Source organism: Caloenas nicobarica, chromosome 6 (genome assembly GCF_036013445.1).
Source record: "Caloenas nicobarica isolate bCalNic1 chromosome 6, bCalNic1.hap1, whole genome shotgun sequence".
In the NCBI taxonomy this organism is placed as follows: domain Eukaryota; kingdom Metazoa; phylum Chordata; class Aves; order Columbiformes; family Columbidae; genus Caloenas; species Caloenas nicobarica.
In genome coordinates, this window is record NC_088250.1 from 18,253,039 (window position 1) to 18,267,687 (window position 14,649).

A 14,649-nucleotide genomic window follows, 5' to 3' on the forward strand; every position below is an offset into this window, starting at 1 on the left:
GTTGTTGGAGTGACTTCTTGGGAAACTCCCTTATAGTGGAGTGATGAATGACTTGTGTGGCCATGATAATGATATATTTTATTAGGACATAATATTCTTCTGCATTAACTACCATGAATATTTTCTAAAAACTTTTTCATTAAATGACTGCTCTCTGGGGCATGCAGTTCCCAGGGACAGTAACACAAACTAGAGTGCTGTCTTTGGGGCAAATGTCACACTGTTAAAAGCAGAGATTGAAAAGGAAAACCTGATTTAAAACCTTTACTTGTCTCTAGCAAACAGCATATTTTCCTCCAAAACATTACTTTTTATTAAATATTTTATTTATAAAGAAAACGATAGCTTCTAGAGATTGCTAAGTTCTCAGTGACGGAGCATATTGTCATTTTCCAAAAATGCCTGAAGATATTTCATTTATTTCCTAATCCGGTTATTTCTAGTACCATAGGGTTGATTCAGTTTTCATCCCTGTAGCATTCCTCAGAAGACAATAATTTTGTAGTTACGTGGGAAAAAAGTTCAATCTGGTTTTCAAAACCTTCCTAGACCATAAGTAAATATGTGGTGGCTTGCCTGTAGTAACTCCCATGTTGCTGTGTTGCTGTGGGACTGTCAGTAGTTGTATTAAATAGTTCAAAGCAAGCCCAGATATATCTATGTGAATTGCAGATCTGCTTTTAAACTGTATTATAGACACGCAATCTGATTTATTTCTAAAATATAATGTACAATTGCATGAAGGTGGAGAGTCTATGAGAAAAGCTCTATCTGATTGTGTAAATGAATACTGGAAAACTATTTAATTATACAATGACACACAGGCTTTGCAGGTACTTAGCTAGCCAGAAAGTTTTTAAAAGCACAGTGATAAAAGTAGAAATTCCATTGCACAGAATGTCTCCGGAAATATTTCTGGTAGGATAGTGACTCATCAGCACAGTTCTCTGTAGTTTAAGTTAATTGAGAAACTAGAAGTAACCATTAGAGGTTCCTGTTTTCTTAGAGACCCCACCATAACTTGGGGGAGAAAGGCCTTTTGTTAATAAAGTGTGTATTATGGCAAAGGAATGCCATGTGTTATTGTTCGTTCTGGAGATGTAGGCACATTCAAGGCCAGGCTGGATGGGGCTCTGAGCAACCCGATCTAGTTGAAGATGTCCCTGCTCATTGCAGGGGAGTTGGCCTAGGCGACCTTTGGAGGTACCTTCCAACCCAGACTATTCTATGATTCTGTGATCCTTCTGGTCCCACTTCTATAAAGCCTTTCTGATTTTGGATGACTCAGTTCTCAAATCCGAAATCATTACTCCAGTATAACATCTGTCAGTGCTGGAAGAAGAAGGTAAAAAATGTCATGCTTTGAAAGAACTTTTAATTATTTTTCTTTTCTTTTCTTTTCTTATCTTTTCTTTTCTTTTCTTTTCTTTTCTTTTCTTCTCTTCTCTTCTCTTCTCTTCTCTTCTCTTCTCTTCTCTTCTCTTCTCTTCTTCTGTTTTCTTCTCCTTTCTTGTCCTTTCTTTTCCTTTCTTTTCTTTTTTCTTTTATTTATTTTTTTTCCTCCTAAGTCAGTCTGAGGTAGAAAGTTACAGGACATTCACTCTGAAGCCACTGAAAAGAGCTTTAACTTTTCAGTGTTAAGCTTTAAGTTTGGCAAAAAGCACTCAGCTCTGGTAAATGCACAGAGACTTCCTAGAATTAAAAAAAAAAAGGTTTTAATTTCATGATATGGATTTATGGCTAGAACTATGAAAAAACAGTGCCCTGAGCCCATTCAGCTCCACCCACCAAATCTGTTTTAAGCATAACATTTCTGTAAAAGCCAAAATAGATCCTTCACTCCAAACAAACATACCACCTACCCTTGTGTTAATATGTTCTAAAGTACGAGGAACTTATATACTAATTAGAATAAAAATAGTATTATTCTGATATGAACAGGAATCTAAAGGAAGCTAGTGGGTGTTCAGTTTGAAACAAACAGCAAGAATCCTTTTTCACACAAAAGTAGGCAGTGGAATTCCTGACTTCAATGTTTGGGTTTGGTATTGAACATGCAAAAACTTCATTATGATTAAAAAAACAAATTTCTGAGAGAAAAATATTAAATACAAATTTACTGCTTTGGTTCAGAAAATCCCCAAAGTACAAATTGCTAGGGAGTGAAAAACTATACTGGAGGAATGCCAGTATGTGATATATAATCCTTCTGAAGCATCCTTATTGGCCATAACAAAAGATAGGATGGGAGGTTAGATAGATTTTGGTATGGCTGTTCTTCTCTTGATACACTGCTGTAATATCATTACTTTGACAGCACTAGTCCTTTGTCACAGAGTAATTCTTACAATTGTTAGTCTCTTTGATATTTGCACTAATATCAAGGACATCAGTCTTTGTAGTTAAAGCTAAGAATCACAATAGTCACTATTTATGGGCATTACTCTTCTGTTATTGCCTACTTATGTGACTTAAGGGAATTCTTCAGCTTGTGTGCCTCTGTTTACCTTACTTAAGAAACTATTTTTGAGTTTTCATTAGATGAGTGTTAAGATTCTCGGTGAGGTTAAAAAAGGATTCAATTTATACTGAAAAGGCTCTACTTAATGATTTTTATTTAGCATTGTTCTCCCTAATTTTTGTTTTCATATTTGTATTCATTTCACAAAGTGTAAGTGTTGTGCAAAAACAATCATGAAGAAGAGTGATACATACTGGCAAAACATCACTCTGAAAGGGAATCTTCAGTTGTAAATCTGAGGAAAGTATAATTAGCATCTGAAAAGCCAAGCAAAACCAGTTGTGCATCCTGATTATCATTATGCACTACAGCATTACGTTGACATACCCTTAATCATAAGGAATAAAGACAGTGATGCATAAATTATTCATCAAATCTTCATGACTTAGTCATCTCAGCATATGATACTGTCCTTCTTCAGGACAATCGTGAATCAAAATAGGAAGTTTCTTGTATTTTGGGTTCTTCTTGAGAGTCACATGTGGATATCTGACAAGAGAGGGGTGTTGCTGCACTAGAAGCTCTGCAAGGTGGTGATAACCCTCACAGCTCTTTTATTTCAGGCAGTCTTTGTTTTGAACTCACTAGTGAAGCAGTTTAAGCCTGTGTAGTATCTTTTCAGTACATAGTTAAGTGAGAACATTCTGTTCTTTTAGTTAGCATACTTAAGACTTTATCTGTAGCAATGGTAATTTTCCCAAAACAAGAAAGTTCACTGTCTTTGTGTATATCCTGGAACACATACTCAACCTCAGAACATGACAAAAATTAAAACATTGTTAAATACACAAAAGCCAGACTAAATGGATCACTGTTTGAAAGAGAAATCTGAGCTGCGACTCTGAAATGATCCCAGCTTGCAGACCTATGGGTAGGAAAGCTTAAAGTGCCAGGATTGCACTCTGCCCATTGCAAGTCTAGAGGCAGAAGACACACCTGTATGACAGCCCTGTGGGACCTATGAGTCCTACCCTAGGGGCTTTCAGTTCTTGTCCCAGTGGAGTGGCTGACATGACAGCTCAGTGGCTTCAAAGGTGCAAAGCAGCTGTTCTACCTAGCGTAAATGGGCAGGAGCTTACTAGGAGAACATGGTGAGAATATAGTCATTGGAAAGTGGCATTCAAGTCATAACATCGACTATTTACATCAAAGGCTTGCTTTATATCTATCAGGTTGCTGTCTGTATGGACTTCAAATAAGGGACTGTGTCTGGAAGTTCATTCTTGAGAATGAATGGAAGCTCTTGCCCTTCTAAAGATTCTATTCAGCAGTAGTAACTGAGAAAACCAATTAGCTGACATCATCAGCACAACTTGACTTGATTTTCTTAAGTTGTAATGTGGGTTGAAAATTGAACCTATCAAATGTAGTTTTGCATTATCTAGATAAAAATCAATAAAAATAGGTTCACTATACAAGTGCTTTCAAAACTCAGTGCACAAAAGCAAATATCCTGCACTTTGTGTTAATATTCACTTTGTTCTGTTCCACCACAATGGAATTGTTAACTCATCTCTTGGCCTGCTCTTCCATAAGATAATAAATGTAGAACTCAGTCCAAGTGTTTCCTAAAATCCCAAAATATTCAAGAGTACTGTCAAAATTGTGTTGTCTTCAGGACTAGAGTGAATTTCATCTTGGGAATAGTCCTGTGTGACACCTTTGATGCTGTTTCTGGAGGAACTGCTGAGATTTCTCTTTCATGCCTTATCTGTGAAACACTACAACAGCCTCAGAGAAGTGCACAACCTGCACTGTAATAATAATGAGAGGGGCTCTTTTCCTCAGAAAGGTAGGAGACTGTCCTTTTCACGTAGAATACATGATACAGTCTAGAACTGATTGACTTTTGTTGCTAAATATTAGTAAATTATTATAAGATGATATAGTTCAACATTTTTTAATGTGAGAGTCAAGTGAATACAAATGAATACAAGCTGAGGTATTGACAATGAAAGGTGAGGATTGGCTGGCTAAGGTAGTGTTGAATGTACACTATAGCTTTGGGCAAGTGGAAGATCATTTTGTAAGGTCATAAAATGTCCCAAGATGCATATAAAAAATGAAGGGTTTAACTGATGGGTTGGAAAATGAGCACAGTAATATAGCTCAGCACAGAGAAATCTTCTGAGACAGAGTGGAATTGCTCTTCCTTGGTAATACACTGGCCATCACCTTCTTCCAGTGCAGAGACTGGAGGCTATGGTGGTGGAACCAGCTAGTGAGCTCTTTCCAGATCCACACCTGTCTCCATAGCTGCAGGTTGTGGTACAGCTCCCCCAGCTACCCAGGAGAACTGCTTTTTCTGTCGTTTCTAGCCTTCATCATCTTTACATTGAGTACAAGAGTTGTACTTTGAACATAAGGCCTTGTACCAGAAGCTGCACTTCCACACAGGTAAACAAGGTGTTTTATGTGAGAGGAAGAGGTGGTTATGGGTACATTTTATGTGCAGTATGTATGTACCCTTGAAATGTATCAGCTAAGCTGAGCGATGTCAAACACAGGGTTGACTAGGCATATGGCAAAAGCAGAATTAATAGGTTTTCTGAATAGTTTTAATTTAAGTCTCTCCATCTTCTTTTCTGCTTCATTCATCTGTGCTTTTATCACATTAAAGTGTATCAAAATGCTAGCTGCTCATTAAAGAACAAGTATGCCTGTGGCAATCTATAAACTAAGGGCAGAGTTTCAGAAGTGCTGAGAGCCCAGCAGCTCCAGCTGATGTCAACAGGAATTGCAGGTGCTCCACACATCTGAAAACTCATGGCTCAGTTTTTCACCAGAGATCTGTCTTAAGTGTGGCTCTGTGTGTAGTTGGGGAAAGGTATTACAGATGCCAAAGCATGCACCCATGTGCAAATGAAGAACAATGTTTTCATTATGTTTTCATAGCTACATTTGAGAGAAATCTTTTAGAATGTCAGATTGAAAATAAAATCCTTCATATTATTTGCAGTTATTTGCAATATATTGTATATATATCAGAATAGCTCTGCAGATTTACAGAGGGCCATCCCATGCAGACCTGCAGCTCATATCCTGGCGACAGATCTTTGCAATGTGGAGAGCCTCATTATGTGCTCAGGCACTGGCTGACATCGTCCTCCTGGAAGGAGTGAAGTGATAGAGACGATAGAGACATACAGGTCTGAGTACTTGCAAAGGACGTCAAAAGGAATTGTGTTTTGAATGTAAAAAGTTATAAAGTGCTATGGATGGTGATCTGAGAGTCAGGTATTAGCAGCTTTCTCTGAGCATCCAAAATTACTGGTGATATTTTGGTAACTGGTAGCTGTTTCCCACTTCTTCATTTTCCTTTCAGGAAAATGGTACACACAAAATAATAATACTGCTTCATTTGACTTGGTTCTTGTTTTTTAAGGAAAATGCATTTATATTCTACTGAGGAACTCTAGAGAGTTCCATATATAGAACTGAAAAATTCTGTATTTGTGGCCACATGTTCTGCAGAGCATATAGAGAAAAGACCGCATAAGTATTAATTTGCTGAATGAAGTGGGGATCTGTGGAAAAATACTGCATGTAATCGTCTCATTAAAAGGTTCATCACAGACTATGTGGAGCTTTCTACTAACCTTTGAGTGTCTGGTTTGCTAATTTAGCATCAGTTTCATGTCGCTGTGTGTGTAACTATATTAACCATTACAGGACCATCACAGAGTTTAGTGGGACTGTCCTTGCATTAAAACTGTAACAGGATGGCTATCACAGGGGTTTGGTATTATAGACAACGTTGCTTAATATGGTAACAGCCCCTTCTTTGCCTTCTCAGTTGCATATGCAATATCTTAATAAGTGCTAAGTTCACTCAAAATTTAAAAACAAACATTCCTCACAAAAACCTAACCAGAATTAACAGTGATTTTGTTTCAGCCAATATGTTTATTTATGAAAGAAGCAAGTCTGTTACCTGAACAAGCCCCTGGGTGCATTTATAAATACCAAACAACACAATTAATCATTTTTGGTGTGTTATACCACTAGCCATTGGCTGTGTGAAGTGTATGCCCTGCATTTTTCAAAGTGCTAACATTAAATGCAAAACCTCTAACAAACAAACCCCCAAACCCTCTGCCAAAAAAACAAAACAAAACACCTGATTTTCATAAATTTACACATAAACCAAGCTTTAACTATGATGACCTTTTTGTAAAAAACCCTTGACACATGATTGATCCCATTGTGGTGGGGGTGAGATTTTTTTTGTGTTGTGTTTTGGTTTGGTTTGATGGGGGGTTTGTTTGTTTGTTTGTTTGTTGTTGTGTGGGCTTTTTGTGGTGGTTTTTTGTTTGTTTGGGGTTTTTTGGGGTTTTTTTTGAGGTTTTTGTGTGGGTTTTGTTTGTTTGTTTGTTGGGTTTTGGTTTTTTTAATCGTCCTTTGAGCTATTGTACAGTTTTGGAGACAAATAGAGGCCTTGAGGTTTCGCTGGGCTGGCAAGTGTTCTGTCCCTTTAAGAATCTAAGCTTGATTGTCGTGCTGAGTCTGCAAGCTTCAGAGTAACAATAATTTTGAGTCCGATTTTTTAAAAATGATTGAAAAAGTAGGACTTCCTTATACAGCAAGCTTTCTAGATACTGAAATCGAATCTGTGTTCCTCATCTCATCTACAGCAGTGTCCCAAAATTTTCTGTTTCTTAAATATTTTTTTAAAGTGCTATGATTAGATGCCAGTAGGGTGCAATTTTTATTAATGATAAACTAGGATTGAATTGTAGGTTAAATGTTCTGAAGAAAAAAAAATAAACAGAGGCATGAATGGCAAATAGAGAAGGAATGTAATATGAATAATAAAATATTTAGTGCTTTTCAATTAACTGTTCTGACAATTAGTATATTACTATATGATATCATAAAAATAATGTCTATTAATTTTTTGCAGCTATTATCTTGACTGTGATTTACTCCCTTCAAATCATTAACAATGCTATTAAAAAGGTGGATGTTGATGAACCTTCTGGGTAGGCTGCAGGAACATAATAGGATTATGGCTGAGGGTCAAGAATGAAGCTGAAAACCATCAGATTTTAGAGGACGGAGGTGGGGACTGGAAGGGAACAGGCATCTGAAAAGAAAGGAAATGAAATGAGGATGAAGGAATACAGCAAAACCCATGATCTGACTCTGTCCAGTTCTTTGAGGTAGCTGAAGTGCTTTTCTGGTAAGATTCCTTCTCTTTTCCCCAAAATCCTGCAGTTTAATTTTAATCTTGAACAAACCTTTGTTTCATGAAAGGCACAGCCTTTTGGAATCACACAGCTTTTCTTCACAATGGAAATCTGCCTGTACATCACGAAAAAGATAAATATGTGTATGAATAAGAGTCCCTGGGGTCTTTTCCGAAGCAATGAAGCATCCGTGTTTCAGGTTACAATGGCAGCTTGAGGGCAGCATTTCCATCCAGAAGAAAATGGCTGTGACTCTCCATAAATAGAGGCCTTCTTGGAAAATGAGATAAAGTGCATAACCAGGAATGTGTTAACCAAAGAGAGAAGAGAAACATCAGCAAAATGAAAATGAACGGCTGACACATAGTTGGGAAAAGGTTACCGGTGGGAATTTCTTTGTCTGAATGGATGTTTTGTTGTATAAATAGATGTGTTTTTATCATGATATTAGTTGCTGGTATTAATTAAAATTGTAATCAAATTTCCCTGGTGCTTTTCACACCTGAAAATGACAGTCCTTCACACAGCATTAAGGATTCACTGAGCTTTGTGTTAATGTTAAAATCTTATGCTCAGGTACCAGCTAATTAGACCATGCATTTAAAGTGAGATCGTTCTTTCTATATTTTCTTTATGAGTTTCAGTAGAAAGGTTGGGCTGTTACAAAAGAGGTAGTAGCAATGCTTTGTGACTGACAAAGCGTGTTATATTACAAGGACCACAAGAGGTTTTGCATGTCCAGCACCTTTTTATAAACACAGACTCCTGGCAAATGTCAGCTGGTGAGAGAAAGAGCTGCTGGCCAGCCTGGCAGAGGGATCCTAACTGCCTTATTTCTGAAGGTTGTGGTCTGCAGCCTGGCTGTGTCATGAACTCTCCAGTGTTTGCATCTTGCCTCCCCCAATCCTCCTTGATTGATACCAATAGCAGCAGAAGAAATGTGCACGCTTGCATCTATTTTATTACACCCATTGGCCCAGGCCTAAGCAGTGGGCACACCAGGGAGTGTGTTGTCTGCAAGTCTGTCTGTCCCTTGGATACCTACGGAAGTTTATGGGTTTTCAAGTCCAGCAATTATTTTACACCTGTTGTGGTTTAACCCCAGCTGGCAACTAAGCCCCACACAACCACTCGCTCATTCCCCTCCTCTGGTGGGATGGGGGAGAGAACTAGAGGAGTAAAAGCGAGAAAACTCTTCGGTTGAGATTAAGACAGTTTAGTGGGTAAAGTAAAAGCTGCATGTGCAAACAAAGCAGAACAAGAGATTCATTCACTGCTTCCCATGGGCAGACAGGTGTTCAGCCATCTCCAGAAAAGCAGGGCTCCATCATGTGCAGTGGTTACCTGGGTTGAGAAACACCATCACTCTGAGCATCCTCCTCTTTCAGCTCATTGGCAGGCCATTATGAGAAGTTGAAAAGTCCTCGACTGCTTAGCAACAACTAAAACATTGGTGTGTTAGCAACATTATTCTCATACTAAACTCAAACCACAGCATTATACCAGCTACTAGGAAAAAAAATAACTCTATCCCAACAGAAACCAGGACAACACATTTGCAAGGAGGGAAAGAGATAGGATAGTAATTAAAAAACAAGGATAAGTTGTGAATCCGAGCTACAGCTGCTGGTTGCTAGAGCTCCTCATACTGGCTCAGCTCCCAATTCTGGACACTGTTCTATTGTTTCACATCCCAGTTTCTGAGTGGAAGTCCAGCAGACTTTACTCCAAGCCAGCTAGTATTCCCTAGAGGAAGAACGGACATTTGAGTTCACAGTAAGGGAGAGGAAAGCTAGAGAGTGAAGAATGATTGATAACTGTAGGTGCATGAGGAGACATATTTTCTCCCTATATGGTTGGGGTTTTGTTTGGTTGATTTTGAGATGTGCAGGTTTCATCTCATTACTTGTTTCACAGATCAGGCTCATGCCTCCCTTCACACATATCTGAAGGAATGAAGGTGAATGCCTTAAATAGTTGATTTTCTCACATTTCCGTAGGCTTGGGTATGTGCTTTCAGTAATTTCTTTGAGAAATGTTCAGTGACTTATTCCTCTGCATTCAGAGTTACAGTGTGCTTATCTCTTCAGAAGAAATAAAAAACCAGACTGCCTATTTATTTATTTTAAGAACAACCAAAATTATGATGAAATTATGTTACATTATTTTTTGTACTATTTTACAGGAATTAATTTGTTTAGATAGCATAACCTGACATGATGAGAGAGAACTTTTACAAAATTTTTCACATCCACAGAGCCAAATTATAATTTGAACATCAGCACCATGATATAATATCATCCATCAGCTGCTTCCAGAATACTGCAAAGAGCCAGTCACTTTCTTGAAGGTATTTTTAAGTGGCAGTTTAGAGAGCTACAGATTTAACTGGGTTATCTGGCCCACCACCACCACCAAATCAAGTAATGACTAATTGGATTAAAAGATCTCAGAGAAGCACTTTTTGACTTTTAGAATGAATGACAGAGATATTAATAAATACGTGCTTTGTAATTTAGAGTTGCTATGTTTTGACTGTATTTCTTTATATGCTAAAGGTACATTAATCCACTGTTGTCTCTCATTCTCAACTGCTTTCATAATGAAACAGGGTAAAGGGGTGAGTGCAAATATGAAGTAAAGAGGCACTAAAAGAATTAACATACCATACAAAAGTCACAACTTTCATTGAGCTTGACATTCAGTATCTGCTCTCAAAGAGCTTTACTTTCTGTCTTCTCATTGTTCAATGCTTCAGCTGCTATCTTTGGGTAAAAAATTGAGTGAAGGGTCAGCTTTTAAAAAATTCTGCATTCTCGTGAATGAGAGTCATTGTTTTAACACCTTCTGCCACAAGACTTCTGCTGATTCCTTACTGCCGACCCACTTGAGTTCTCTTTCTGTATCCCAGCATCTCCCTTATGTGTCTTCTGGCCTTCTGCTGAGTCTTTTTGCCATCTGCCTTCTCCTTAGCATGCTGATATGAAGTCCAAAGTGATAAACCTGAACCCCTTTAGTACTGTTGTACAGCACTGTTTACTAGTCATCAGTGCAACTATCTGCCATTAATTAGTTTAATTATGCTGTCCATAAAAAGTACTTTCTTTTCTTTGTTTTATAGCTGCCAGCTGATTATTCCTCCAGAACTTAGGGAATTTTCTGTAATCTGTTCTTCACTGAATGCACAATCTATGTAGTATCTCTTTATCTGGAACACTCGTTCTGTTAGCTCTTCTTGTACACTATAATCACACATGTAGATGCTGAGTCAATAGTGGCAGCTTATGTCAACTTTCATAGTCTGAATTATGCCTCATAAGCAGCATAAAATCTCATTAAAGTATTCTGAATAGGCCACAGATAAAAATCTGTTCTGTTCATATAAAAATCCAGATATGGCTCCAAAGAGATTGAAATGGAGAGCTGACAATAGTGAAATAGGGACTTGAAAAAAATTCAAAGACTGTAGAAGCAACAAAATGCGAGAAATCTAAAAGCCTTACTATAATGATGAGAAGATGTGAACAGATAGAAATACCTTTTGGACCTTTCAGTGGTTGGGTAATGTCAATATTAAGTAATGAAGTTTGCTTGAAAATAATTTTTAACAGTATGTAATAACACTGTTCAGGCTGAGAGGGAGCTCTGAGCTTATTTTCGAGCTCTAGCATTACTGAGGCTGGCACGGTGTCATTATATAATTGCATCCAGGTGATTTCTTTGCAGTTATCCCAGCATTTGTTAAATAACTCAAAACAGAAAATGACAAAATGGTAGAAATCCTTTCCTCTCTTCCCCTAAACATATATTAAGGCTGTCTTTTGCTGGTTCTTGTGTTTATTTTTCTCAAATGCTTGTGATTCTTTCTTAGCCTAGAAATTCCACTTAATAAAGTTAGTTTCAGCTTTGTTTGCCTTATTAGTCCTTAGTATTATTGTTGGCATTTGTTGGTGTATTGCTTGTTTTAATTTTTATTTAAATATGTTGCATGGTAGCAAGCCACACATTTCTTGCTCTCCACCGTATCTGGAGTCACATTCAGTTAAGGTTCACTGGTGTTTATCCTTGGGATTTTGGCTTGACCAGAGGGGAGGGTTATCCACAGAATTTAAATATAGACTTCACTGGCATTTAAAGCTCAGTGACATTTGGAGATGGAATATTGATTCTGGTCCACTGCTTTCTTAGTTTTACTTTGTTTATTATTGCCACTATAACAATTGTGTTTCTGATGCCATGATTCCTGTTGTCCCTGATACTATCAACTATACTCTCAACTTCTTAGTATGGCAAGAATGACCTGAATGAAGTATAACTTATTGTTTAAATTGTAAGATTAATTTTAATGGCAATAGGCTGAAGCTTCACACAGATCCATGAATTCATTTTGTTTAGAGCTGGTCAAAGAATTACACCCTCTGCTTAGATGCCATATGGTTGACTTTTTTAGGTGATATTTCTCTTCTATATATTTATGTTCAAAAACCTCAATAATTCCTGTGGACTAGATGATCTCCAGAAGTCCCTTCCAACCCCAACCATTCTGTGATTCTGTCATATATCACCCATGCACTGAAGGTTATTATAAGCATATGTCTTATCAGGTACATGCACCATAAAGTGTGGCATGTCTTCATAGAGGGAGACTGTGCAAAAAGACAGGGCGATTAAATGGAGAACATTGAAAAAAAGTGTGAGGACATGGAAGTAAGAGGAGGAAAGTGCTTTCCAGAGGCCAGTAGCCCTGCCACTAATAAAAATCATTCTGTGATATTTCAATATATTTTATTTTAAATATGAGATTTAATTTTATTTGCATGTAGCATAAATCCAGGGACAGCAGTTGTTAGATTTGAGAGACCTCAATATGTCAGTCTTTCATAACATAATGGAGATAGTATGGAAAGTTCTTAATTTAAGGAAGACTTGATATTTTGACTGCTTTCTAGGTTTTGTCAGTTTAAAGGTGATTCTGAATAAAGTACCTTTTCTTATTTGTGAAGTGACCTGGTCTTTTCTGGATATTATATTCCAGAAAGGATTCACTGAGTGCATTTCTTAAACATGACTGTGCATAAAGCTTGTGCAGATCAAGCAAAAATAAATTGCTTCAGACTTAAGTTAGATCTATGTCTTTGCTGTTGTTAGGCATAAATCTTCCTGCATGTAGGTCTAAACAATGTCTTGTGATCAAAACAAATGGTTCTGGAGAGATGGTTATGAATATGAAGCCAGGAAATGCCCATTTACATTCTGTTAATTTTAGTAGGAAAGACAGATTGCTGTTTTCCGTGTATAAAATATCTAAAATGTGTTTTGTGTGGTGAATTGCAGTTACATACAATAGACATCATGCAAGCGTTTTCTGCTCTACATATTTTCATATTAAGACTCTGTCTTGGTATTAAAACTCTCTGTTTGGGATTCTCAGGAGACATTGGTTTAATTCCAAGACTTCATTACATTTAGGCTCTTAAATGATGTTATCGTAGTTCTGGGCGCAGCTCATGAAGGAATGTGACTAATATCTGTCATATGTTGGTCATCCTCTCATCCTGTCCCCAGGGAAGAAGCATGTCCAATGGAATGTATTGGTTTGCTAGAGATTTAAGTTTTTATTTTAAAATTCACAAGTTGGTATGGGCTTATTTTAGGGACATGTGCCTTGTACTGGGAATGTAACGGCATGTGTTCTGCAGTGGTCCTTATTCTTTGTGGGAGTTTGCTCCATGCATTTGAGTGAGCTGAGGAAGGTCCATGTTCTGTAGGCAAACAGTAATTTGTTGTTGAGTGTTCCACTGTTCTAGAGGAGTGTAACAGGTAACAGCCTTCCACTTAGAGCTTGAGGTGATTTTCTTGTATTCTCTGGGTACAGACTGTGGAGGAAATGAGTGCATGATACTGTGTGGTCATGCTTGAGGTGGCCCTGAATGAGCTACCTCAGAGCCTTTGGAACAGAAAGAACTTCTGAACATGATTTGAAATTCAGCTGAAAACAGAAAACATCTTTGGTATGCTTGTGCTTACAGTAAGCTGAGGGAATTCTATTACAGACATCCTTTGTGACCTTTGGCTGCAGACAACCATATGCACACACAAACCCTGAAAGCATCACTCTTAGAATGTGGTGCTTCATGCCTGGCCAGCTCTTGGCATAACATTCACACAGAAGGGGCAATTTTCATGGCCAGAAGAGGACAACATTTTATACGTAAATATACAAAATATTTTGGTTTGTATTGTTAAGTACCTGTAGTTCTCTGATACCATTTTTACTAGTCCTGTCTGTTGAAGTGTGGTGTTAAAGAATGAAAAGCTTTGCAGCGTGATGAGAAATAACATTGAAGAGTGCATTACTGTACTCATTGCGGCAATGATGTCTATAAAATTGCAATCCAACCTTGTAAATTATTGTAGGGATGACTCATAAGTGGTGATAAGTTGTTCTAACAAGTCTTTGGTGAGTTGGTATTTGCAGATCAAGTCCATAATTAATGGAAGACCCAGAGAGTGTGCTCACATAGATGCAGTTTCTGGAAAGATCTGAAGTCAGAAGGAAAGAATTTCTGGCACTTGCATGATTACAAGATCAGGTCTATAATGACTACAGAAAGACAACACTGCCTTTAGTTATTTTAACTATGTGTAAAATATTTTTAGTAAATTTAAAAGTTACTAATTTTTTCCTTGCAAGTATCATAAGCAATGGAGTGAAATGTGCTGTCCTCATGCTAATTAAAGTTTCTCCAATCTATACAGTGTCTCAGTCAGCTAAATAAGAGCATTTATGTACTGGTTGTTTGAGGATGACAGAATCTCATGCACATAAAATAGCCCAGTTAGAAACAGTGAATTCTTTCCCTCCAAAATGATTCTTGGTGTGTTAGATAACCACTTAATAGTCATCCAAAAGGGAGAAAGAAAAATAGAAACATCTGT